Source organism: Saimiri boliviensis, chromosome 18 (assembly GCF_048565385.1).
Source record: "Saimiri boliviensis isolate mSaiBol1 chromosome 18, mSaiBol1.pri, whole genome shotgun sequence".
Lineage (NCBI taxonomy): Eukaryota > Metazoa > Chordata > Mammalia > Primates > Cebidae > Saimiri > Saimiri boliviensis.
The window spans coordinates 47,074,651-47,099,827 of NC_133466.1; the positions used below are offsets into that span (position 1 = coordinate 47,074,651).

Sequence of the window (25,177 nt, forward strand, 5' to 3'; positions counted from 1 at the left end):
GGGGTTGGGTTTAGGGTTGGGGTAGGGTTAAGGTTAACGTTTAGTATTTGGGGTTTCTGGTTACGGGTTGTGGTTAGGGTTACGGTCAAGGTCAGGGTTCATTAGGATTAGGGTTTTAGGGTTAGGGTTACCGTTTTGGGGTAGGGGTTTGGAGTACAGATTGCGGTTGAGGTTAACATTGGGTTTAGGGTTAGGGGTTAGGGTTATGTTTAGGGTTTATTGTTAGGGTTAAGGGTTAGGGATTAGGCATTGGGGTTAGGGATTAAGGGTTGGGGTAGAGGTAGGGTTGGTATTAGGGTTGGGGTAAGGGGTTATGTGTTTGGGTTGGGGGTTAAGGTTAGGATAGGGTTAAGGTTGGGTTAGTTTTAGGGTTAGGGTTAGAATTAGGGTTAGAGTCTTAGTGTTAGAGGTTTTTGGGTAGGGATTGGGGTTGGGGTTAGGGTTAAAGGTTAGGGGTTGGGGTTAGGGTTAGGATTTAGGGTTAGGGTTAGATGGCACTGACTTAGAGTGGAAAATGTTTAACCCCAAGAGATGCCTACAGAGGCAGCTGAGCCACACCACAGACTCCTAGAAGGGCTTGTGTTAGGGTTCCCAAGTTTCTTGGTAAGCAGACGAGATGAAAAGGTAGACACAGAATGGTTGGTTCAAAGTATGTTGGGAAGTGTGATCCTAAGACCCCCTCATTCCACACTGGCCATCAAATACTCCTCCCTGACATCAGAAAAATAAACAATTTATTTTCTTCAGACATCAAAACAGAACGTTTCTAAGTTCCAGGATGCTGGATAATGCTGCTTATGCAAACAGAGTATTTAGTGGAATTCCATCTGCTAAGCAGGGAGAACTGCAGACTCTTTCTCCCTTTGTCTCCCAGAATGCTGGGGTCAGGCTTGCTTTCTTAGACAGGAAATTGGCAAACTCTTCTTGGAGATCTGCAGATACCAACACTCTCAGGTTTCCTCAGGTCCAGGAGTGCCAGGCTCCCATGCACTCTTTCTTTGGGGAAGCAAAGGAAGACTCCATCTGTGCATACAGAATGCATTAATTATATTTTCTTATATTCTGTTTTACTGATGTTCTAGCATCTGGGGTTTACTGGGAAAAGATTGCCTTTCCCATGGCCAGCCCATTAAACTACCAATCTAGAACTCATACTCCAAACCACTTACCTTACCTGCTCTGATACTATAGGAGAAAATACCACCCTTCCCTAATCACCCAGGTCCAGGTACTAGGCAACTAGAGATGGCCCCTATGCCCTAGAGCCTGCTGAAGTTATTCACACTGGCCAGCCTAAGCCTGCCTGCCCTGCTGGGCCTTGCTCTCCCACAGAGACCACAGCAGAGGCTCCTGCCCATGCCTTCCCCTCTCTCCTTCTGCTTCTGCCCAGGCTTCCCTATGCCTCCTATTTCTAGGGGTCTATGAGTATGAACGTATTTCCATGGGGCAGTCACTTCCGTGTCTGCAGAGCTTAACATCGCTGATTAAAACAAATTTTGAGTACATTTTAAAACATATAGCTTCCAATGGAATTTTTAAAGCCCTTACATGGAGAATTTTAAACATATATGTAAATAAACAATGAATATAACAAACCCCTCTATATCTATAACCCTTCAGAACAACCAGAAACACGTGGCCAATTATGTTCCCTCTATATTCCCAAATAAAATTCATATGTTGTGATTAGATGATGTGTTTTTAAGCCTATATAAGATATACATTTCCCCTATATGCTCTGTATATCATTTTCTTGTAATTTATTTGTTGAAGAAGCTGCATTGATTTTCCTGATTCATATTGAGAGAAAAAAATAAAAGCAGAAGAAATAAAAATGTCAGAAAAAAAATCAATGGGATTTAAATGGTACAGCTGCTTTGGAAAACAGTCTGGAAGTTCCTCAAAAAGTATGACATAGAATTACTCTTTGACCCATCAATTCTACTGAAGTCTTCATACTGAAGAGAATTAAAAACATATGTCCACACGAAAATGTCTACACAGATTTCCATAGCAGTGTTACCTATAATAGCCAAAAAGTAGAAACAACCCAAATGTCCACCAACTGATGAGCGGATAAATAATATGAAGTATATCCACACAATGGAATACTATGCAGCCTCAAAAAGGAATTGTGGCCAGAGCCTGGAGGAGGGAAAAATGGGAAATACAGTGCTTCTTTCCAGGGTGCTGAAAACGTTTTAGAATTAAATAGTGGTGAAGTCTGTGCTACTTCCAGAAAGTGCTAAATTGTACACTTTATTTTCTTTCTTTCTTTCTTTTTTTGAAGGAGGGAGGGGAAGAGAAAAGAAGGCAAGGAGACAGTGGGAGAGGTGGAGAGGGATGGCGGGAGAGGGACGGGGGAGAGGGATGGGGGAGAGGGATGGGGGAGAGGGACGGGGGAGAGGGATGGGGGAGAGGGATGGGGGGAGAGGGATGGGGGAGAGGGACGGGGGAGAGGGACGGGGGAGAGGGATGGGGGGAGAGGGATGGGGGAGAGGGACGGGGGAGAGGGACGGGGGAGAGGGACGGGGGAGAGGGATGGGGGAGAGGGACGGGGGAGAGGGATGGGGGAGAGGGACGGGGGAGAGGGATGGGGGAGAGGGATGGGGGGAGAGGGATGGGGGAGAGGGACGGGGGAGAGGGATGGGGGAGAGGGACGGGGGAGAGGGACGGGGGAGAGGGACGGGGGAGAGGGACGGGGGAGAGGGATGGGGGAGAGGGACGGGGGAGAGGGATGGGGGAGAGGGACGGGGGAGAGGGATGGGGGAGAGGGATGGGGGGAGAGGGATGGGGGAGAGGGACGGGGGAGAGGGAAAGGGAGGGGGGAGGGGGAGAGGAGGGGGAGGAGGAGAGCAGGAGGGGGCAGGATGGAGAGAGAGAGAGAGGGCCTCTTGAGAAAAGGGGAGAGGGAGAGCGAGAGGGAAAGAAGGGGAGCGAAGAAAGGGGGAGAGGGAGAGAGAGGGGGAGGGAAGAGAAGAGAGGGAGAGGGAAGGAGGTAGGGAGGAAAGGAGGGAGAGAGGGAGGAGGAGGGGGGAGAGGGGGAGAAGGGGAGAGAGGCGGGCGGGGGAGAGAGGGGGACAGGGGAAAGAGAGAGAGGGAGAGAAGGATGGGGAGAGAAGAGGGAGAGAAGGCCTAAATTGTACACTTTAAATGAGTAAAATGTAGTATTTTAATTATATCTCATTTTAAAAATCAAAAACATTTTCCAGAAATAAAGTTTTTGAATTTTCAGATTTAAAAGATCTATTGAGTTCCCCTCAAAATGAATTTCAAAATTCTACACTAAAGCACATTATTGTGACATTTGAGAACATCAGAGCTAAAGATCTGGAAAGCTTCCAGAAAGGTGAAAGAAAAAGATCACCTTGCTTTGCTGGCAATATGGCCAAATAGGAAGAGCTGTGGTCTGCAGCACCAAGAGAGATAGATGCAGAAGGTGGGTGAGTTCTGCATTTCCAACTGAGGTACCTGGTTCATCTCATTGGGACTGTTTGGACAGTGGGTGCAGCTCATGGAGGGTGAGCTGAGGCAGGGTGGAGTGTCACCTCACCTGGGAAGTGCAAGGGCTGGAGGGATTTCATTCCCCTAGTCAAGAGAAGCTGTGAGAGACTATACCAGGAAGAGTGGCACATTCCAGCTCAGATACTGCGCTTTTCCCAACAGTCTTCATAACTGGCAGACCAGGAGATTCCCTCCAGTGTCTATGCCACCAGGGCCCTGGGTCTCAAGCACAAAACTAGGTGGCCATTTGGGCAGATGCCAAGCTAGTGGCAGGAGTTTTTTTTTTCATACCCCAGTGGCACCTGGAATGCCAGCGAGATAGAACTCTTCACTCTCCTGGAAAAGGGGCTGAAGCCAGGGAGCCAAGTGGTCTGGCTTGGCAGGTCCTACAGAGCCCAGCAAGCTATGATCCACTGGCTTGAAGTTCTCACTAGTAGCAGAGCAGTCTGAGGTTGACCTGGGACACTTAAGTTTGTTGAGGGAGGGGCATGTGCCATTGCTGAGGCTTAAGTAGGTAGTTTTACCCTCACAGTTTAAACAAAGCTGCCTGGGAAGTTTGAACTGGGTGGAGTCCACCTCCGCTCAGCAAGGCCACTGCTGCCATACTACCTCTCTAGATTCCTCCTTACCTGGGCCAGGCATCCCTGAAAAAAAGGCAGCAGCCCCAGTCATTGACTGATAGATTAAAAACCCCCATTTACCTGGACAGAGCACCTGGGGGAAGAGGTGGCTGTGGGTGCAGCTTCCACAGACTTAAACGTCCCTGTCTGAAAGCTCTGAAGGGAGCAGTGTATCTCCCAGCACAGCATTTGAGCTCTAATAAGGGACAGACTGCCTCTTCAAGTGGGTCCCTAACCCCCATGTAGCCTGACTGAGAGACACCTCCCAGTAAGGGCCAACAGACACCTCATACAGAAGAGCTATGGCCGGCATCTGCAGGGTGCCCCTCTGGGACAAAGCTTCCAGAGGAAGGAACAGGGCGCCATCTTTGCTGTTCTGCAGCCTCTGCTGCTGATACCCAGGCAAACAGGGTCAGTTTGCTGATACTCCAGCAAACTCAAGCAGACCTGCAGCAGAGGGGCTTGGCTGTTAGAAGGAAAACTAACAAAGAGAAAGGAATAACATCAACATTAACAAAAAGGGCATCCTTTCATACCCCATCCTAAGGTCACCAACATCAAAGACGAAAGGTAGATAAATCCATGAAGATAGGGAGAAACCAGCACATAAAGGCTGAAAATTCCAAAAACCAGATTGTCTCTTCTCCTACAAACTTGCTGACAAGGAAACAAAACTGGACAGAGAATGAATTTGACACACTGACAGAAGTAGGCTTCAGAAGGGGAGTAATGGCAAAGTCCTTTGAGCTGAAGAAGCATATTCTAACCCAATGCAAGGAAGCTCAGAATCTTCAAAAAAAGGTTAGATGAATTTCTAACTAGAATAGCCAGTTTAGAGAAGAACATAAATGACCTGATGGAGCTTAACGAGAACTTTGTGAAGCATATACAAGTATCAATAGCAGAATCTCTTGATTTTATAATATCCTGACACACTAACTCTGTAAATACTAACTGCAGTCTGTACACAGTCTCATCCTGATCTCTCCTACTCAGTGCTATGCCACTTCAAGGACTGATCTATAACCTCAGAAATACAGACTTTATAATCTTCAACAAAATAACAGCATATTAAAACCCACAGCATTTTGAAAGGATCAAACACCATGAACACAATTTTTTATCCCAGTGAATCAATGGTGGTTCCACACACTAATACCATTCATGTAACACACAGTATTGTTAGAATGAATGGAAAACATACCATCATTTTCTCAGCTGTTAAAGAAAGGGCTTTCAATAAAGCTGGAATTACAGCCATATGCCACCATGCCCAGCTAAATTTGTATTTTTAGTAGAGACAGGTTTTCACCATGTTGGCCAGGCTAGTCTCCAGTTCCTGACCTCAGGTTATCTGTCTTCCTCAGCCTCTAAAAGTTCTGGGATTGCAGGTGTGAGCCACTGTCCTTGGCCAAAAAAATCCATCTTATACATATACACTAGCAATGAATAATTTGAAAACAAAATTATAAAAATTTCACTTTAAATAATACCAATGGCAATAACATGCTTAGGAATAAATGTAATCAAAGGGTAAGACTTAAAAGGGGGAAATTATAAGACATTGCTTAAAGAAATTAAACAAAGCCCGAATAAATGTAAAAACATGTCATGTTCATGGATTTGAAGACGATATTTGTTAAGTTTGCCAAACTACACAAAGCAATCTACAGATTCAATGTTATTCCTACGAAAATCCCAGAGGCCTTGGGACAGAAATGGGAAAGCGGATCCTAATGTTGATGTGGAATTTCAAGGAATCCTGAAAAACCAAACCAATCCTGAAAAGTAACTCCAAATCTGGAGGTTAGCCAGGCACGGTGGTGGGCATCTGAAACTCCAGCTACTTGGGAGGCTGGGGCAAAAGAATTGCCTGAATACAGGAGGTGGAGGTTGCAGTGAGCTGAGATCATGCCATTGCACTCCAGCCTGAATGACAGAGCGAAATGTTGTCTTAAAAAAAAAAAAAAAAAAAAAACAAGGAAAATATACAGATAGCAAATAATTACACAAAAGGATGTTCAGCATCATGTCTCATTAGAAGACTGCAAATTAAAATAATGCAGAGATACCACTGCACACTTAGTAGAACTGTAAGACTCTAAGAAAAGCTCAACAATAACAATTGAAGGCTGAAGAACAATAGGTACTGTCATTCACTGTTAGCAGAATGCATCAATTGTACAGCCACTTTGGGAGGTAGTTTGGCAGTTTTTCCCAAAGATAAACAATGCTTACCTATAATCCAACAAATGTGCCCCTAAAATGTATATGTTTAGACAGATGCTTTGAAAATTATTTTCTAACAAAAACTAGCATAATTAACTTGAAGTACAACAATGTAATGGAACAAAAGGGAATGAACATTCAACCCATGAAAATAAATGAATGAATCTTGCATGTATGTTGCTAAGTGAAGGGTAGCAACATGAAGATGCTATACATTATATGCCTCCATTCACGTGACATTCTGGAAAAGGCACAACTACAGAGATGATAATCAGATGAGTGACTGGGGTGGGGATCTGAAGTATTCTGGTACTTTAGTGGTGGATATCCGACACTATGTATATATTTAAACCCAAAGATTTTTAAAGCACAAAGAACAAATCACAATCTACACAAATTAAATTATTTAGGTTATGGAAGTATCTAAGGACAAAATACAGAGTGCAACTAAGAATCTAATTGTATTACCAATGTATGTTGCAAATGGTGGGCCAAAGGTACTGACCTAAGTCATTTTGGAAATGAGTAGAATTCATAGACTAAAAGCAAAATGTACTATGCACAAACAGTGGACTCTATTTCAGAAAGTTATTTCCCATAGGGATAATAGTTAATTTTGAAACCACTATATCTGTAAAAAGAAAAATAACCATGCCTTTCCCCTATACTCTAAACACTTCACTTCTGAGAGCAAATTGGGGTGGGTGGTGTTTCCCACACTAACCAATTTTCCAACTCTCTGGACAACTGGGTGTCCTATAATTCAATTATGACATTAATTACTGAAGTTTGTACAGACCCTACAGGTTAAGGGCTTAGTAACACCAGACTGGCCCCAACTTCAGATGCCAATCAAAAGTAGTGAATCCCCAGTTTACCCAAACTTCTATGACTTGGCTAGAAACTATGCACTCCTACACCCCCTCCTCATGTTTGGTAATTTGCTATAATGGCTTATGGAACTCAGGGAAACACTTACTTATGTTTACTAGTTAGTACGGTCTCAATGTGTGTATACCCTCCAAATTCCTATGTTGAAACATAATCCCCAAAGGGATGGTATTCAGAGGTAACTGAGGAGTGATTGGGTCATGAGGGTGCTGCCCTCATGAATGAAACCAGCACTCTTATAAAATAATCTAGGAGCCTTCTTCCCCCAATCCTGCCATGTCAGGACATGGCTAGAAGGCACCATCTATGAAAGATGAGCCCTCACTAGACATCAAATCTGTGAAAGTTGATCTGGGACTTTCCAGATTCCATATTTTAGAAATTTTTGTGAAAGCTTCATCATGTAGACATGAACAACTATTAACTCAATCTCCAGTCCCTTCACACCCTCAAAGAACTGCATGTGAAGCTAAAAGTTACAAGCTTCTTATCGGGGCTTGGTTTTTCTGGTGACCATCTCCCATCCTGAAACCATCCAGGAACCCACAGAGGGTCCTTACAGAAGACATTCCTATCACTCAGGAGATTCCAGGGAATTTAGGAACTCCACATCAGGAACCAGGGCCAAAGACCAACTGTTAGAACACAAGATGTTCCTAGCACCCCTATTGTTCAGGAAATTATAAACGTTTTAGGAGCTCTGTACGATGAACTGGAGACAGAGACCAAATATATTTCTCATTAATTACCAACCTGGAATCTGGATCAAGAATGAGTTCCCTGTTCCCAATGGAACAAGGGATGAAATAAATGGCAGATAGTGACAGCCAGGTTCCTCACTGTTAGAGTGAGAAGTTACAGATAAGAAATATGGGAAGCCTGGAATGATCTCTGTGATAATGGATCAGAATATATATATATATATATATATATATATATATATATATATATATATATGTAGAAACTCAGATTTAACTTAATATGTATATACAGATGGTTCCATGTAGAAACCTGTATAATTAAGTGGGTACATATAAGTTAGAATACACACATATATTTGTTTGCACTGTCAGCTGTGAGGGTCATGATGCAATAACCACATTTAGTGGCCAGATGTACGTTTTTAATACCATTCTCTAACAAAGGAAATCAGGGGTCTTTGGAAAAACTGGTTTAAACCAGGACTGGGAAAGAAAATATATGAGCCAGGGTATTTTTGAAGTTAACAGAAAGAAATTATAAATAAATAAATAAATACATGAAATTATGTCAAAGGAGCCAGTGGAAAGAGCTCCCAATGGCCACAGGGTATAAACAAAAAGCAACAAAATACTGCAGAATTGAATAAAAACCAAAACATTAAAGTAACTGAGCATCCATACTGGTATCTATTTATGATTAAATTGATACATACATGGCCTGAATAGAAATCTCTTATACAGAAGAATTCCAAATACCTGATATAGACACTCAGCCATCAAGGAGGTGGCTCCCGACTCCTGAAGTGTGGGCTCTGCACGGTGACTTCCTCCAAAAGCATATATAAAATGTAGACACGGGAAAAAAGTAACTTCACAGTGAGAAATTTGGAAACACTACCTCAGCCAGGTGATCAAAGCTAACATTAATGGTGATAACACATCTTGAGGCATGAAGTGACTAGAACAGTACCTGCAAACCAAAAATAAAATTCAAAGGCCCTTCCCCCAACCCTCTGTATAGACTCCCTCCTCTCCACCAGGGGACACCAAACTTAACCTGGAAGACTGGTTCAGGCCTTGATGGGAAAGGGGTGCTCAGGCATGCCTCCTTATTCCCTCCTCCCTTTTAGAATTCAAGAAAAGCCAATCAGCATTTAGTTTCTTATCAGACCTTAAATCTGATAAGAAACATTTACAATCTAACCTTAAATCTGCTAAGAAATATTTAAAATCTATTCTTTCTGAAGCCTGCTACCTAGAGGCTTCATCTGCATAAAACTTTGGTGTCCATAACCCCTTATCATAATCCAGACACTCCTTTCTATTGATAGTAATTCTTTCAACCAACTGCCAATAAGCAAATGTTTAAATCTACCTATAACCTAGAAGCCTCACCCGACCCTAACCCACTGCGTTGTCCCACCTTTCTGGACCGAACCAGTATATATCTTAAATACATTTGATTGATGTTTCCTATCTCCCTAAAATGTATAGAACCAAGCTGCACCCCAACCACCCTGAACACATGTTCTCAGGGTCTCCTGAGGGCTGTGTCACAGGCCATGGTCACTCATATTTGGCTTAGAATACTTCTCTTCAAATATTTTACAGACCTTGACTCTTTCTTGTGGACATACTACATATCTGATCTGCTTCCCCCAAACCCATAACCCCAGTCTAATTATGAGAAAAACACCAAGTAAGCCACAATGGAGGACATTCTACACAATACCTGACCAATCCTTCTAACACTGTTCCAGGTCCTCAGAAGGAAAGTCTGAGAGACTGTCACAGCCAAGAAGAGTCTGACATGAGGACTAAATGTCATGTGGGATCCCAGATAGGATCCTGGGACAGAAAAAGGCAGAACTAAGGGAAACCAAATAAAATGTGAGCCTATATAGTAATATCCGGTCATTAACTGTAACAAATGATATAAGATGTTGGCCAGGCATGGTGGGTCATGCCTGTAATCCCAGCATTTTGGGAGGCCAAGATGGGAGGATCACCTGAGGTCAGGGGTTCTAGACCAACCTGGCCTACATGGTGAAACCCCATCTCTACTAAAAATATAAAAAATTAGCTGGGTGGGATGGTAGCTGCCTATAATCCCAGCTACTTGGGATGCTGAGGCAGAAGAGTTGCTTGAACCCAGGAGGCAGAGGTTGCAGAGAGCTGAGGTAACACCACTGCACTCCAGCCTGGGTGAATGAGACTCCATCTAAAAAAAAAAAAAGATGTTAATAACATATGATACATGTTGATATGTTACTAAGAGGAGAAACTCGGTTGGGTCTACATGGAAAATCTGCATTTTCTTCCCAATTTCTGTGTGAGTCTAAAACTAATTTAAAATAAAACCTTTATTAAAAAATTATAATTTTTTTAAAAAATGTCTGCTTACTTGTACCAGGAAGTAGTAATTGACACTAACTGTTCCTACTTTTTAAAGTAAGAGCATTCATGATGCTGCAAAGTAAATTATGCAAACTAATAGATAATTTCAAGGAAATGTCTCTTTTACACATTTTATATTAAAACAATACATTCATTTAAACATAATTATCATATCTTTTTTCTTGTGGTATGGTTCACTCTCCAGGAAAGCTGGTCACCTTAGAACAAGGGAAAAAATTCACATTTTGGAGACTATTTCAATTTACGGCTGGATGTTTTCAAAAGTATTACTGTGTTTAAAAAAAAAAAAGTTCAAATAGCAAATTGATTGTGACTGGATCACTTATTCTAATGAATGCCTTCTTTATTTTGTTTCCCAGCATCCCTTTTGGCTACAATAAAACAGAAGCAAATATCTGCCACTGGAAAAAAATATTCAAAGACAGGAAAAATGTAAACAGAATTTGTGACCACAATCCTTCAATATTTCATCATGATTTCTAATACAGAAGAGTTTAAAGGGAAGATATTCCCCCAAAGATGCTTTGCAGAAACTGATGAAACTAGAGAAACAAAAGTGGCAGGACATTCAATGTGATGTTAGGTGTCACTGTGTCTTGTGGGAAAAAATAATTTACCTTTTAGAGGATCACAAAGAATTCCTGGAAGCCCAGACTCTGGAATGTTTCTAAATGTAGATGTCAATATAGCTAGTAACGAATGTAATGATAAAAAGGGATCTGCACTTTATTTGTGTAATAAAATACCAAAGCAGTATTTACTACTCCAAGGAAAAGAAGTTATGCCAGAAATACAGTTGACAATCTCAGAATCAAAATATGCTTCCTGGCCAGGCATGTTGGCTCATGCCTGTAATCCTAGCACTTTGGGAGGCCAAGGAAGGTGGATCACCTGAGGTCAGGAGTTCAAGACCAGCCTGACAAACATGGAGAAACCCCGTCTCTACTGAAAATACAAAAATTAGCCAGGCATGGTGGTGCATGCCTGTAATCGCAGTTACTCGAGAGGCTGAGACAAGAGAATTGCTTGAACCTGGGAGGCGGAGGTTGTGGTGGGTCCAGATCGCACCATTCCTCTGCCCTATTGTATATGTAAAAATGCAGATTCACTAAGCCAGACTAAACCACGTATTCAGTGGAAGGCTGATCAAAGATTCAAAAGAATGAAACCTTTTGTCTCTTATCTACTTCTGACCTGGAAGCATCCACACTTCCTGCTTCTAGTTGTTCCGCCTTACTGGACCAAACAACTGTACATCTTACACATATTGATTGGTGTCTCATGTGTCCCTAAAATGTATAAAAGCTCTACACTGACTACCTTGGGCACAGGTTGTCAGGACCTCCTGAGGCTGTGTCATGGGCACTGTCATTAACTTTGGCAATTGACTGAGACCTGTCTCAGATATTTTGGGATCACAATCCACAATCACCACGGTGTGACAGTTAACTACAGCATTCAGAAGAGACGTACTATACAGGTTTGTAGGCTGGGAGCAACAGGCTACACTATATAACTTACATGTGGAGTGGGCTACACCATCCAGGTTGTATAAGGACATTCTATGGTGTTGGCAGAGAGATGCAATCAATAAGGACAAATTTCTCAGAAAATATCCACCTCATTAGGAGATGCTTGAGTGTATTTTAAATGGTTGAAGCCTAGGAGAAAAAAAAAAAAAAAGAAACTCAACACCTGCTATGGTTTAATAACAAGGTTTAACAGAGTTAACATATTTCATCTAAGATGCCAGTGATTAAAAGACACTATTTTATGCACCACCACAAATAGGTTGCCAAATAAACCAACTTTCTGAATAGCAATAAAAATGTGAATTTACTTCGATTAACGCCAGGAAAGTAAAATGAAAGTGAATTAGGGTTTTGATATGTTTAAGCAAAAAAGGAGGAGCCCGTTAGCCTGAAGTCTTCCCTAAGCAAATGGAGACCAAACTTGGACGCATTTAGACTTAAAAAATTAACAAACCAACCACAGTCAATGACAAAATGCGCAGCTGCCAGTTGACTGTATGACTAGGGATGCTGAGGGAACCGTCCCCACAGAAGGCGGCCGCCCAGCTGGAGCCAGTGAGAAACCTCACTTAGCTGCCGCCACTAAGAGTTCGAAGCCCCAAGCCCTGTTTTCTGTTCTGGTGCTTCAGGCGTGATTCATAGATCATTCCTTTCCTCAAACAAACTTTAAATCTATTGTGCCTAAATTTCTTCTAACCCCTAATCCGTGACCTATAACCCCTAACTGTACCCCTAACCCTCACCCTGAACCCTAATCCTCGCCATAGGTTAGTTCCCACGTTTGCATTGACACGTCAGTGCTGTTACCAGCACCGCTGTACTGGCAGGGCCGCGTGGGGAGCGCACATTTCACAGTCACATTTCGGTCCTGAGGCCGTGCCTCAGATTCCGTGAGCGCCGCGGGTGCCGTGTCGTATTCCGGATGTCACATCTGCCCTGGGAACGCGCCATTTGTGTTCTGAGGCTGCGCTGTGGACCTCAGACTGCAGCCCCCGGCCCTGGCTGGGAAGAACCTGGGTGCGCAGAATTCAGAGGGGCGTTTGGTGTCCGGTTTTCCACGCCGAGACCTTCTCGCTAGTCTCTGACCCTCGGCAGCCAGGGCTGCAAACCAGAGGGATTTTACCGTGGACGCCGGGTCCCCGAGGTCTGTGCTAAGAACACAGGTCTGCGTCTGCAGCGCCCTCGGGTCTGTGCTGAGGAGAACGCAGCTCCACCCTCGCGATGCCCCCGCCGCCCTGCCCGGGGGTCTGTGCTGAGGAGCAGGCAGGTTCACCCTTGCATAGGCTCCCGAGGTCTGTACTCAGAAGGCAACTCTGCAGACGGCCATGACAGGAGGCACGTCGGGGCTGTGACGCGAGGCACGCAGGCGCTGTGATGTCACGCATGCAGGCACTGTGACAGGAGGCACGCAGGCGTTGTGACGTCACGCACGCAGGCGCTGTGAAGGGAGGCACGCAGGCCCTATGACTCCACGCACACAGGCCCTATGACAGGAGGCACGCAGGCGCTGTGACGCGAGGCACGCAGGCGCTGTGAAGGGAGGCACGCAGGCCCTATGATGCCACGCACGCAGGCCCTATGACAGGAGACACGCAGGCGCTGTGACGCGAGGCACGCAGGCGCTGTGACGCGAGGCACGCAGGCGCTGTGACGCCACGCACGCAGGCGCTGTGTCGCGAGGCACGCAGGCCCTGTGACGCCACGCACGCAGGGGCTGTGACGGGAGGCACGCAGGCGCTGTGACGCGAGGCACGCAGGCCCTGTGACATCACGCACGCAGGCGCTGTGACGCGAGGCACGCAGACGCTGTGACGTCACGCACGCTGGCGCTGTGACGTCACGCACGCAGGGGCTGTGACGGGAGGCACGCAGGCGCTGTGACGTCACGCACGCAGGCGCTGTGACGCGAGGCACGCAGGCCCTGTGACGTCACGCACGCAGAGGTTGTGACGTGAGGCACACAGGCACTGTGACGCCACGCACGCTGGCGCTGTGACGCGAGGCACGTAGGCGCTGTGACGTCACGCACGCAGGCGCTGTGACGGGAGGCACGCAGGCCCTGTGACGCCAGGCAGGCAGGCGCTGTGACGGGAGGCACGCAGGCGCTATGACGTCACGCATGCAGGCGCTGTGACGCGAGGCACGCAGGCACTGTGACGTCACGCACGCAGGCGCTGTGACGCGAGGCACGCAGGCACTGTGACGTCACGCACGCTGGCGCTGTGACGTCACGCACGCAGGCACTGACACGCAGGCGCTGTGACGTCACGCACGCAGGCGCTGTGACGGGAGGCACGCAGGCGCTGTGACGCGAGGCACGCAGGCCCTGTGACGTCACGCACCACGCAGGCGCTGTGACGCGAGGCACGCAGGCCCTGTGACGTCACGGACGCTGGCGCTGTGACGCGAGGCACGCAGGCGCTGTGACGCGAGGCACGCAGGCGCTGTGATGCCACGCATGCCGGCGAGCTGGGGCGCCCCCTGCTGGCTGCCAGGCACTGCAGGTCCCTCTTGCTCGCGGTGCTGTGCCCACGCCCCCTGCTGGCGGCTAAGGCCACTGCAGGGCCCTCTTACAGTGCGGTGACACACATTCCCTGCTGGCTGCCGGGCACCAGGGCCCTGTTGCTCAGTGTAGTGGCAGCACGGCCCCTGCTGGCAACCAGTGCAATGCAGGGTCCTCCCGCTCACGGTGTGGTGCCGATACTGCCAGGCCTTCTTGCTCACGGTGTAATGGCAGCACGCCCCCTGCCGGCTGCTGGGCGCACTGTAGTGCCTTGTTGCTCAGTGTGATGGCTGGCGCCCCCTGCTGGCCTCCCTCTGCACCACCTGAAGTCGGAGTGCCGGTTACTCAGCACCCAGAGCCCTGGAAATTTAAACTGAAATGGAGCTATTGTTGGAGAGCGCTCATGTCCCAGTTCTCGTCTAACTTGGAAGAAAGGTTTTCACCAAGAGCCAGTACAAAGATGGCAGATAACGTCGTTGGAAATAAATACAGTGGAAAGAGCTTATTGTAGAGAAAATAGGTAGGCCTCGAGAGGAGCAGGCTGATCGTGCAGGAAAACAGCCCAAGGGTCCTGTGCAGGGAATTTTAATTTGGACGTCTTCACATTCCTGCCTCTCTTTTAAGTCTCTGCCTGTTTTGTCTGATAGATTTCCTCAGCAAATTAAAAAATGATGAGGTACAAATAATACATTTAAACTTAATGTTGCAAGTTTTAATATACCTACTTTTCAATTTTCAATGCTGTTTTGCCTACTTTAAGAAAAGTAAGAAAAATGACTAAAACATGAATAAAAGTGTTTACAGGGGGTGCACATGTTTCCTCCAGCCTCAGGCTTGGGGTGACTTGAAAGACGCCCACCCACCCCCAGCTTTCATCCCCATGTCCTAATCGTGGCTCTAAGCATTTCTCTTTTCTCTATATGGAGATCTTGCCTGAGAAACAAACCCAAATCTTACCATATGTTATGATGATGAGCAGCTAAAGCCTCAAGCAAGGGATGCCTTTGTAAACAAGACTCGTAGAATATGACATACGAAAATAAAGCCCATGGTGGACTTCCTGTCTCAGCACACCGGGAGCAGACAGGAAGCTTTTGCCTCCCCTTGCTCACCTGGCCTGCAGTCATGTCTCCCCAGGTCAGTCTTGAGGACAAAATGCTGCTCCTCACTGTGGACACACTACCAGATGCTCCAAAGTCATGGCCTCTCCTCAGGTGGGTCCTCAGAACAAAGCTCTGGTTCTAATCCTAACCCTAACCCTGTGTCTAGATTTTGACCCTGACCCTAAACCCCAATCCCTTCCTCGGTCCCTCATTCTGAACCTTACTTTGACCCTGACTTTGATCTTGACCCTGACCATGACCCCACCTCTAACCATACTTCCAGCCCTGACTCTGGCCCAGACCCTAATCCTAACCCTAACCCTATTGTTATCTTTACGATCTATCTCTAATCTTACCACCTAGCACTAAACAGCTGTACCCAAGAGCACTTTTGAATTATGTAACTTCTTTTCCTTGGATTTTCTAAGGACATCCTAAAGGAGATGTCATTATGTATTTTGCAGTCCTTCTGAGTGCTATGGCTTCAGATAAGAAGCTCTAGGCCGCGGTGGGCGTGACGCAGCATCCAGCGCGCACTTTTCATGCTTCTGGCTTTTCCTTTGGCCAATTTTCTGTTCTCAGAAGTTGCTGGGTTCGTTTATTCAGCGGCAGTGGTGCCTCCCCGAATCTCAAAATGCCTGTTAAAAGATCACTGAAATTGGATAGCCTGTTAGAAGAAAATATGAAGACGTGTCAAGGTAGCCAGTGCCACAGCTAGTATCCTGTATTAGAAAAATGCATTGTTGGGAATTCTGGGAAGATGGCCACCTAAGAACAGCTCAGGACTTCAGCTCCCAGTGAAAGTGCAGAGGGTGAGTGGACGCCGCATTTCCAGACGAATTTTTATTGCCCACAGACCAGGAGATACCCAGGCAGAGGGGTCGCCAGCACTGCTGTTCCGGCCGGTGTGGCTGTTTTGGCCCCCATGGGGCTGATTTGGCCCGCGCGGCTGCTTTGACCACGCCCTGTCGCGGCAGTTCTCCGAACAAAAGCTGCTGGTCTGGGAGCCCTCTTAGCCGGTGATTGGAGCCCTGAGATGGCAGAGTTGCCCATTCATCTGAAATAGTGAGCCAGGCCAGGAGATTCCTGGCAAAAAATCTGCCAGGAGCCAGTGCTGCTGTTTGAGCCGACTCAGTGAGTCGCAGCACGGGAGATCCTGGCACCTTTTCAATAAGCGACTGGAACGCTGGGTCGTTCAACTTGAAAAATAAAAGAAAAGACTCCGAGTCAGGGAGCCAGGTGATCAGGCTCAGTTGGTCCCACCTCCCCAACCCCCAACAACAACGAAAACAAAAACAGTAATTAAAAACTCTCTGGGTTGAGCCCTTCACAGCAAGCACAGCTGAACCCGGGATGGTCCAGCTCAGTGGGGGAGGGGTGTCCGCCATTACTGAGACTCTCCACCACTACAGAGGCAGGCCACCGTTGCCGAGGCGACTCGCTGTTGCTGAGGCAACCTGCCACAACAGAGAGAGTCCGCCATAACAGAGGTGGGGACACCATTGCCGAGACAGTTCTAACTATGCCCATATAAACAGGACTCCAGGGAAGAGCACGGGGCAGCTGGGCGGAGCCCACAGCAGCTCAACAAAGCCTCTGCAGGCAGACAGTGGCCAGGTGGGCTGCTAGCTGGGCGGGGCAGCCCTGAAAGAAAAAACAAAGGCAGCAGCACAATGGAAACTCATGAAGCCCTAACTCCCCAGGACAGAGCACCTGGGAACAAAAAGTGGTTTATGAGTTCAGCTGCAGCAGACCTAAACGTACCTGCCCAGCAGCTCTGAATGAATAATGGAGCTCACAGCTCAGGACTTAAGCCCCAATAAAAGATAGACTGTCTCCTCAAGTAGCTCTCTGACCCCCATAGATCCGAAGACTCACCTCATAAAGGAGAGAATGGACTGACAGTTGGCGAGCATCCTTCTGGGACAAAGATAGCGGAAGAGGAAACTGGTAGCAACCCTTACTGTTCTGCAGCTGCTGCAGGTGATCCCCAGGCAAGCAGGGCCTGGAGAGGACCTCAGCAGTCCTACAGCAGAGGGGCCAGACTGTTAGAAGGAAAGCTTAAAAAAAAAAAAAAAAAGTAACTTCAGCATCCACGAACTAGAAGCTCACTCAGAGACCCAATCTGAAAGACAGTAACTACAAAGACAACAGGTGGATAAACCCACAAAAATGGGAAGAAACCAGAACAAAAAGGATGAAAACTCCCGAAACCAGAACACCTCTCCTCCTAAAAGGGATCACAACTCTTCACCAGCAAGGGAACCAGACCAGATGGAGAAGGAGGGTGATGAAATGACAGAATCAGACTTCAGAAGGTGGGTAGTAAGAAACTACAGTGAGCTAAAAGAACATGTTCTAACCCAATGCAAAGAAACTAGGAACCTTGAAAAAAGATTGGACGAAATACTAACGAGAATGGACAGCATAGAGAGGAATATAAGTGAATTGATGGAGCTGAAAAACACATGAGAACTTTGTGAAGCATGCACAAGCTTCAACAGCCAAATTGGCCAAGCAGAAGAAAGAATATCAGAGGTCGAAGTTCAACTCAATGAAATAAAAAGAGAAGGCAAGAACAGACAAAAAAGCGCAAAAAGGAATGAACAAAATCTTCAAGAAATGTGGGACTATGTGAAAAGATTTAATCTACGTTTGATAGGTGTACCTGAATGTGATGAAGAGAATGAATCCAAGCTGGAAAATACTCTTCAGGATATTATCCAGGGAAACTTCCCCAACCTAGCAAGGCAGGCCAATATTCAAATACAGGAAATACAGAGAACACCACAAAGATATTCCTCAAGAAGAGCAACCACAAGGCACATAATCGTCAGATTCACCAGGGTTGAAATGAAAGAGAAAATGCTAAGGGCAGCCAGAGAGAAAGGTCAGGTTACCCACAAAGGGAAGCCCATTAGACTCACAGAAGATCTCTCAGCAGAAATGCTACAAGCCAGAAGAGATTGGGGGCCAATATTCAACATCCTAAAGAAAAGAACTTTCAACCCAGAATCTCCTATCCAGCCAACTAAGCTTCATAAGTGAAGGAAAAATAAAATCCTTTGCGAACAAGCAAGTACTCAGAGATTTCATCACCACCAAACCTGCACTACAAGAACTCATGAAAGAGGCTCTACACATATAAAGAAACAACCAGTACCAGCAACTTCAAAAACATACCAAATGTTAAAAGAGCATCAACACAATCAAGAATCTGCATCAACTAACCAACAAAACAGCCAGGTAGCATCAAAATGACGGTATCAAATTCACACATAACAATACTATCCCTAAATGTAAATGGACTAAATGCCCCAATCAAAAGACACAGACTGGCAAATTGGATAAAAAGCCAAAACCCATCAGTGTGCTGTATCCAGGAAACCCATCTTACATGTAAGGATACACAAAGGCTCAAAATAAAGGGATAGAGGAAGATCTACCAAGCAAATGGAGAGCAAAAAAAAGCAGGAGTTGCAATTCTCATCTCTGAGAAAATAGACTTTAAAGCAACAAAGATCAAAAGAGACAAAGAAGGACATTACATAATGGTAAAAGGATCACTGCAACAAGAAGAGCTAATGATCCTAAATATATATGCACCCAATACAGGAGCACCCAGATACATACGGCAAGTTCTTAGTGACTTACAAAGAGACTTAGACTCCCACACAATAATAGTGGGAGACTTTAACACCCCGTTGTCAATATTAGACAGATCAACCAGACAGAAAATCAACAAGAATATCCAGGACCTGAACTCAGACCTGGAACAAGCAAACCTAATAGACATTTACAGAACTCTCTACCCCAAATCCACAGAATATACATTCTTCTCAGCACCACATCACACCTACTCTAAAATTGACCACATAATTGGCAATAAATCACTCCTCAGCAAATGCAAAAGAACGGAAATCATAAAAAACAGTCTCTCAGACCACAGTGCAATCGAGTTAGAACTCAGAATGCAGAAACTAACTCAGAACCGCACAGCTTCATGGAAATTGAACAACTTGCTCTTGAATGTTGACTGGATAAACAATGAAATGAAGGCAGAAGCAAAGATGTTCTTTGAAACCAACGAGAATGAAGACACAACATACCAGAATCTCTGGGACACATTTAAGGCAGTCTCTAGAGGAAAATATATAGCAATAAGTGCCCACATGAGAAGAAAGGAGAGATCTAAAATTGACACCCTATCATCAAAATTGAAAGAGCTAGAGGAGCAAGATCAAAAAAACTGAAAACCTAGCAGAAGACAGGAAATAACTAAGATCAGAGCAGAACTGAAGGAAATAGAGACTCAAAAAACTCTTCAAAAAATCAATAAATTCAGGAGCTGGTTTTTCAAAAAGATCAATAAAATAGACAGACCACTAGCCAGATTAATAAAAAAGAAAAGAGAGAATAACCAAATTGATGCAATAAAAAACGATAAAGGGGATATCACCACAGATTCCACAGAAATCCGAACCATCATCAGAGATTATTACAAACAACTCTATGCACATAAACTAGTAAACCTGGAATAAATGGATAAATTCCTGGACACCCGTATCCTCCCAAGCCTAAACCCGGAAGAAGTCGAAACCCTGAATAGACCAATAACAAGGTCTGAAGTCGAGGCAGCAATAAAGAGCCTACCACCCAAAAAAAGCCCAGGTCCAGATGGGTTCACAGCCGAATTCTACCAGACATACAAAGAGGAGCTGATACCATTCCTTCTGAAACTATTCCAGACAATCCAAAAAGAGGGAATCCTTCCCAAATCATTTTACGAGACAAACATCATCCTGATACCAAAACCCGGCAGAGACTCAACAAGAAAAGAAAATTTCAGGCCAATATCCATGATTAACATAGATGCAAAAATCTTCAATAAAATACTGGCAAACTGATTGCAACAGCATATCAAAAAGCTCATCCACTATGATCAAGTAGGATTCATCCCGGGGATGCAAGGCTGGTTCAACATACGCAAGTCCATAAACGTAATTCACCACATAAACAGAACCAAAGACAAAAACCACATGATTATCTCAATTGATGCAGAGAAGGCCTTTGACAAAATTCAACAGCACTTTATGCTAAAAACCCTCAATAAACTAGGTATTGATGGAACATATCTCAAAACAATAAAAGCTATTTATGACAAACCAACAGCCAATATCATACTGAATGGGCAAAAATTGGAAGCATTCCCTTTGAAATCTGGCACTAGACAAGGATGTCCTCTCTCACCACTCCTATTCAATATAGTACTGGAAGTTCTAGCCAGAGCAATCAGGCAAGAAAAAGAAATAAAGGGTATTCAAATAGGAAAGGAGGAAGTCAAATTGTCTCTATTTGCAGATGACATGATTGTATATTTAGAAGACCCCATCGTCTCAGCCCAAAATCTCCTGAAACTGATAAGCAACTTCAGCAAAGTCTCAGGATACAAAATCAATATGCAAAAATCACAGGCATTCCTGTACACCAGCAACAGACTTAAAGAGAGCCAAATCAAGAACGAACTGCCATTCACAATTGCTACAAAGAGAATAAAATACCTAGGAATACAACTAACAAGGAATGTAAAGGACCTCTTCAAGGAGAACTACAAGCCATTGCTCAACGAAATAAGAGAGGATACAAACAGATGGAGAAACATTCCATGTTCATAGTTAGGAAGAATCAACATCATGAAAATGGCCATACTGCCCAAAGTAATTTACAGATTCAACGCTATTCCCATCAAGCTACCAATGACCTTCTTCACAGATCTGGAAAAAAACACCTTAAACTTCATATGGAACCAAAAGAGAGCCCGCATAGCCAAGTCAATTCTAAGCAAAAAGAACAAAGCAGGAGGCATCACATTACCAGACTTCGAATTATACTACAAGGCTACAGTAATCAAATCAGCATGGTAATGGTACCAAAACAGAGATATAGAGCAATGGAACAGAACAGAGGCCTCAGAGGAAATACAACATACCCACAACCATCTGATCTTCGACAAACCTGACAAAAACAAACAATGGGGAAAGGATTCCCTGTTTAATAAATGGTGTTGGGAAAACTGGCTAGCCATGTGCAGAAAGCAGAAACAAGACCCCTTCCTGACACCTTAAACCAAAATTTACTCCAGGTGGATTAAAGACTTAAACATCAGACCTAACACCATAAACACCCTAGAAGAAAATCTAGGCAAAACCATTCAGGACATAGGCATAGATAAGGACTTCATGACCAAAATGCCAAAAGCAATGGCAACAAAAGCCAAAATAGACAAATGGGACCTAATCAAACTCCACCGCTTCTGCACGGCAAAAGAAACAGTCAGTAGAGTGAATCGGCAACCAACAGAATGGGAAAAAATTTTGGCCGGGTGCGGTGGCTCAAGCCTGTAATCCCAGCACTTTGGGAAGCCGAGGCAGGTGGATCACGAGGTCAAGAGATCGAGACCATCCTGGTCAACATGGTGAAACCGCGTCTCTACTAAAAATACAAAAAACTAGCTGGGCATGGTGGCGCGTGCCTGTAATCCCAGCTACTCAGGAGGTTGAGGCAGGAGAATTGCCTGAACCCAGGAGGCGGAGGTTGTGGTGAGCCGAGATCGTGCCATTGCACTCCAGCCTGGGTAACAAGAGCGAAACTCCGTCTCAAAAAATATATATAAATAAAAAAATAAAAAAATTTTTGCAGTCTACCCGTCAGATAAGGGGCTGATATCCAGAATTTACAAAGAACTAAAACAGATCTACAAGAAAAAAACAAACGAGCCCATTCAAAAATGGGCGAAGGATATGAACAGACACTTTACAAAAGAAGACATACAGGAGGCCAACAAACATATGAAAAAATGCTCATCATCACTGGTCATTAGAGAAATGCAAATCAAAACCACATTGAGATACCATCTCACACCAGTTAGAATGGCGATCATTAAAAAATCTGGAAACAACAGATCCTGGAGAGGATGCGGAGAAATAGGAACACTTTTACACTGTTGGTGGGAGTGTAAATTAGTTCAACCATTGTGGAAGACAGTGTGGTGATTCCTCAAGGACCTAAAAATAGAAATCCCATTTGACCCAGCAATCCCATTACTGGGTATATATCCAAAGGATTATAAATCATTCTACTATAAGGACACAGGCACATGAATGTTCATTGCAGCACTGTTTACAATAGCAAAGACCTGGAACCAACCCTGGAACCAAATGCCCAATGATGATAGACTGGATAGGGAAAATGTGGTACATATACACCATGGAATATTACGCAGCCATCAAAAACGATGAATTCACATCCTTTGTAGGGACATGGATGAACCTGGAAACCATCATTCTCAGCAAACTGACACAAGAGCAGAAAATCAAACACCGCATGTTCTCACTCATAGGCGGGTGTTGAACAATAAGAACACATGGACACAGGGAGGGGAGCACTACACACTGGGGTCCGTTGGGGGGAAATGGGGGAGGGACGGGGGGTGGGGAGGTGGGAAGAGACAGCATGGGGAGAAATGACACATACAGGTGAGGGGACGGAAGGCAGCAAATCACACTGCCATGTGTGTACCTATGCAACAATCTTGCATGTTCTTCACATGTACCCCCAAACCTAAAATGCAATAAAAATAAATAAATAAATAAATAAATAAATAAATAAAGCTCTAATACTTTGCAAGCCATGAAAAGTTCGGAGGGTAACAGTACTGAGTTGTTTGGGACGCATGCTGGCATTCACAATAGTCATTGGTGCTGTTCTCCAAATATTTTCAGTTTACTTTTTATGAATGCACTCTGACTGTTCCAGCCCACCTAATTAAATTTTTGCATGGCCACATGATTTTATTTTATTTTTGCCAATGGAGGTGAGAAAAAAATAATGTGACTTTTTCAGGAGGAATCTCCAGGAAGCAGAGTTCTATTGAGCATGTTTTTTCTCCTTTCTATAGCAATGGGGATCTTATTGATGGTACCTCCCTCAGCCTGGATTCCTGTGTTAGGATGGTATAGCACAGACCTACCTCTCACCTGACCCATAATGAGATGTAAATAAATGAGGAAGAAGATTTTTGAGCCACTGAAATTAGGTTGTCTGTCACAATGGTTTAACATAGCCCCCAATGACTGATGCATGGCTGAGGAATGAATCAGAACTGGATCTGGACAAGGCATGTGAGGAGCGCTCCAGGCAGAGTAAAATTCAAGTCTTGTCTCAAATATAACAGTGAGTACGACATGTTATGGGGTGGGTGTGGGATAAATAAGATGTGTCAGGTGAAAATAATGAGAAACTCAACTTCAAAAGACAGTGCTGATATGGACTGTGGAGAGATTCAAATGCCCTGCTTAGCATTTGAGAATGTAATGGTTGAGCAAACTAAGAACCCTAAATGAAGGCTTGGGATAAATATTTGGGGGTGTCTAATATCCCAATTTTTCATCCTAGAATGGGCAGATCCTTGACCCCATTCTAGGGAGGCTTCCAAAAGAAAAAAGACTTGCAATTCTCCAATAACACACACTGAGAGACTTTCCTGCACTTTTGACCTGTGGCTAACACTTGTCACCTTTCATTCTGTCCTCAGTGTTTTGGGGAAACACCTTTAACTCTGTATGACTTACAGGTTATTAAGTGGCCCTGATTATTCCCTCCAGAAGTGGAAAAGACTAATAATGATGGTCTCTGAGCTCACAGCAGCAAGCAGGCATTTGTGCTCGGCAGCCACGTGGCTCATCTGCTAGGAGCTTACTACATGCGATGTTCTACAACATTGCTTAACGCAAGGGGAGAATCTCCTGAGTCAGAGGGTTTAATTACTCACTTACTTCTTTTTCTGCCCTCTTGGGCTCCTAAAATGAAAAGAACCCTGGGGTGATAAAATAAGTCAAAGGGTTGCCAACAACATCACAGCAAAATAATGATTCCTGAAAAATCCGTGGCCTTAGATGACAGCCTTGACTGGGTAAGTCTGAATGTGCTGATAGAGGACATGGGAGTGTGAAGGTGGTTACAACGTTCATATCAAAGAACTTCCACCCAGATTGCAAGAAAAGAGGGAGGAATGGAGATGGAAGCATGAGTCCCTACAATAAAAGCAGATGTTTTGAGATCAGTTGTATTTATTCTGACAAAAATTAGAGACAGAAACCAAAGTTTAGCCTGAGGCTACAATTATTTGTGCAATAAGCCAGAGGCACATATGGCATAGACAGATTTCAACATTTCTCCCTTATATTAATACAAATACTAAAGTTCCAAAAAATTGCTTCCAAATAAAACAAGTATCCAAAATATTTAGTGAATAAACCCTGGGGTCTACAGTAGTATTTAAAGGAGATCTCACAAACAGGTTTGGTTTTTGAAGGTTAGAACTGATGGTCTAAAGAATTCATTTTGTTCTAGAGAGAGAAAGAGAAATTTCTTGGGTTCCTTCAGGAATGTGTCTGACTTTGCTTCATCTTTGTATGTTTGAACTATGCATGTTGCAGAAGAAAACATGAAGTTTTAACAGATTTAAGGTGTGAAAAATCACTGGGTTCCCTAAGAAGCCTGGGATTCTTCTGCTGGACAAATACGTTTGTAGAGAAAAAATGAGGTGGAGGAGATTGTTATTGGAGTGAAGCAGAATTAATTTTACTAATCTGCTTATTACCCACTTTGTAGTGTG

General features: G+C 44.6%; 1 long non-coding RNA gene across 2 annotated transcripts in view; it reads right to left on the bottom strand.

Annotated features, from left to right (window-relative positions):
* Positions 1–25,177, bottom strand: part of LOC141581980 (uncharacterized) — a 1,111,619-nt gene that overhangs the window by 542,308 nt on the left and 544,134 nt on the right. The window lies entirely within an intron of this gene.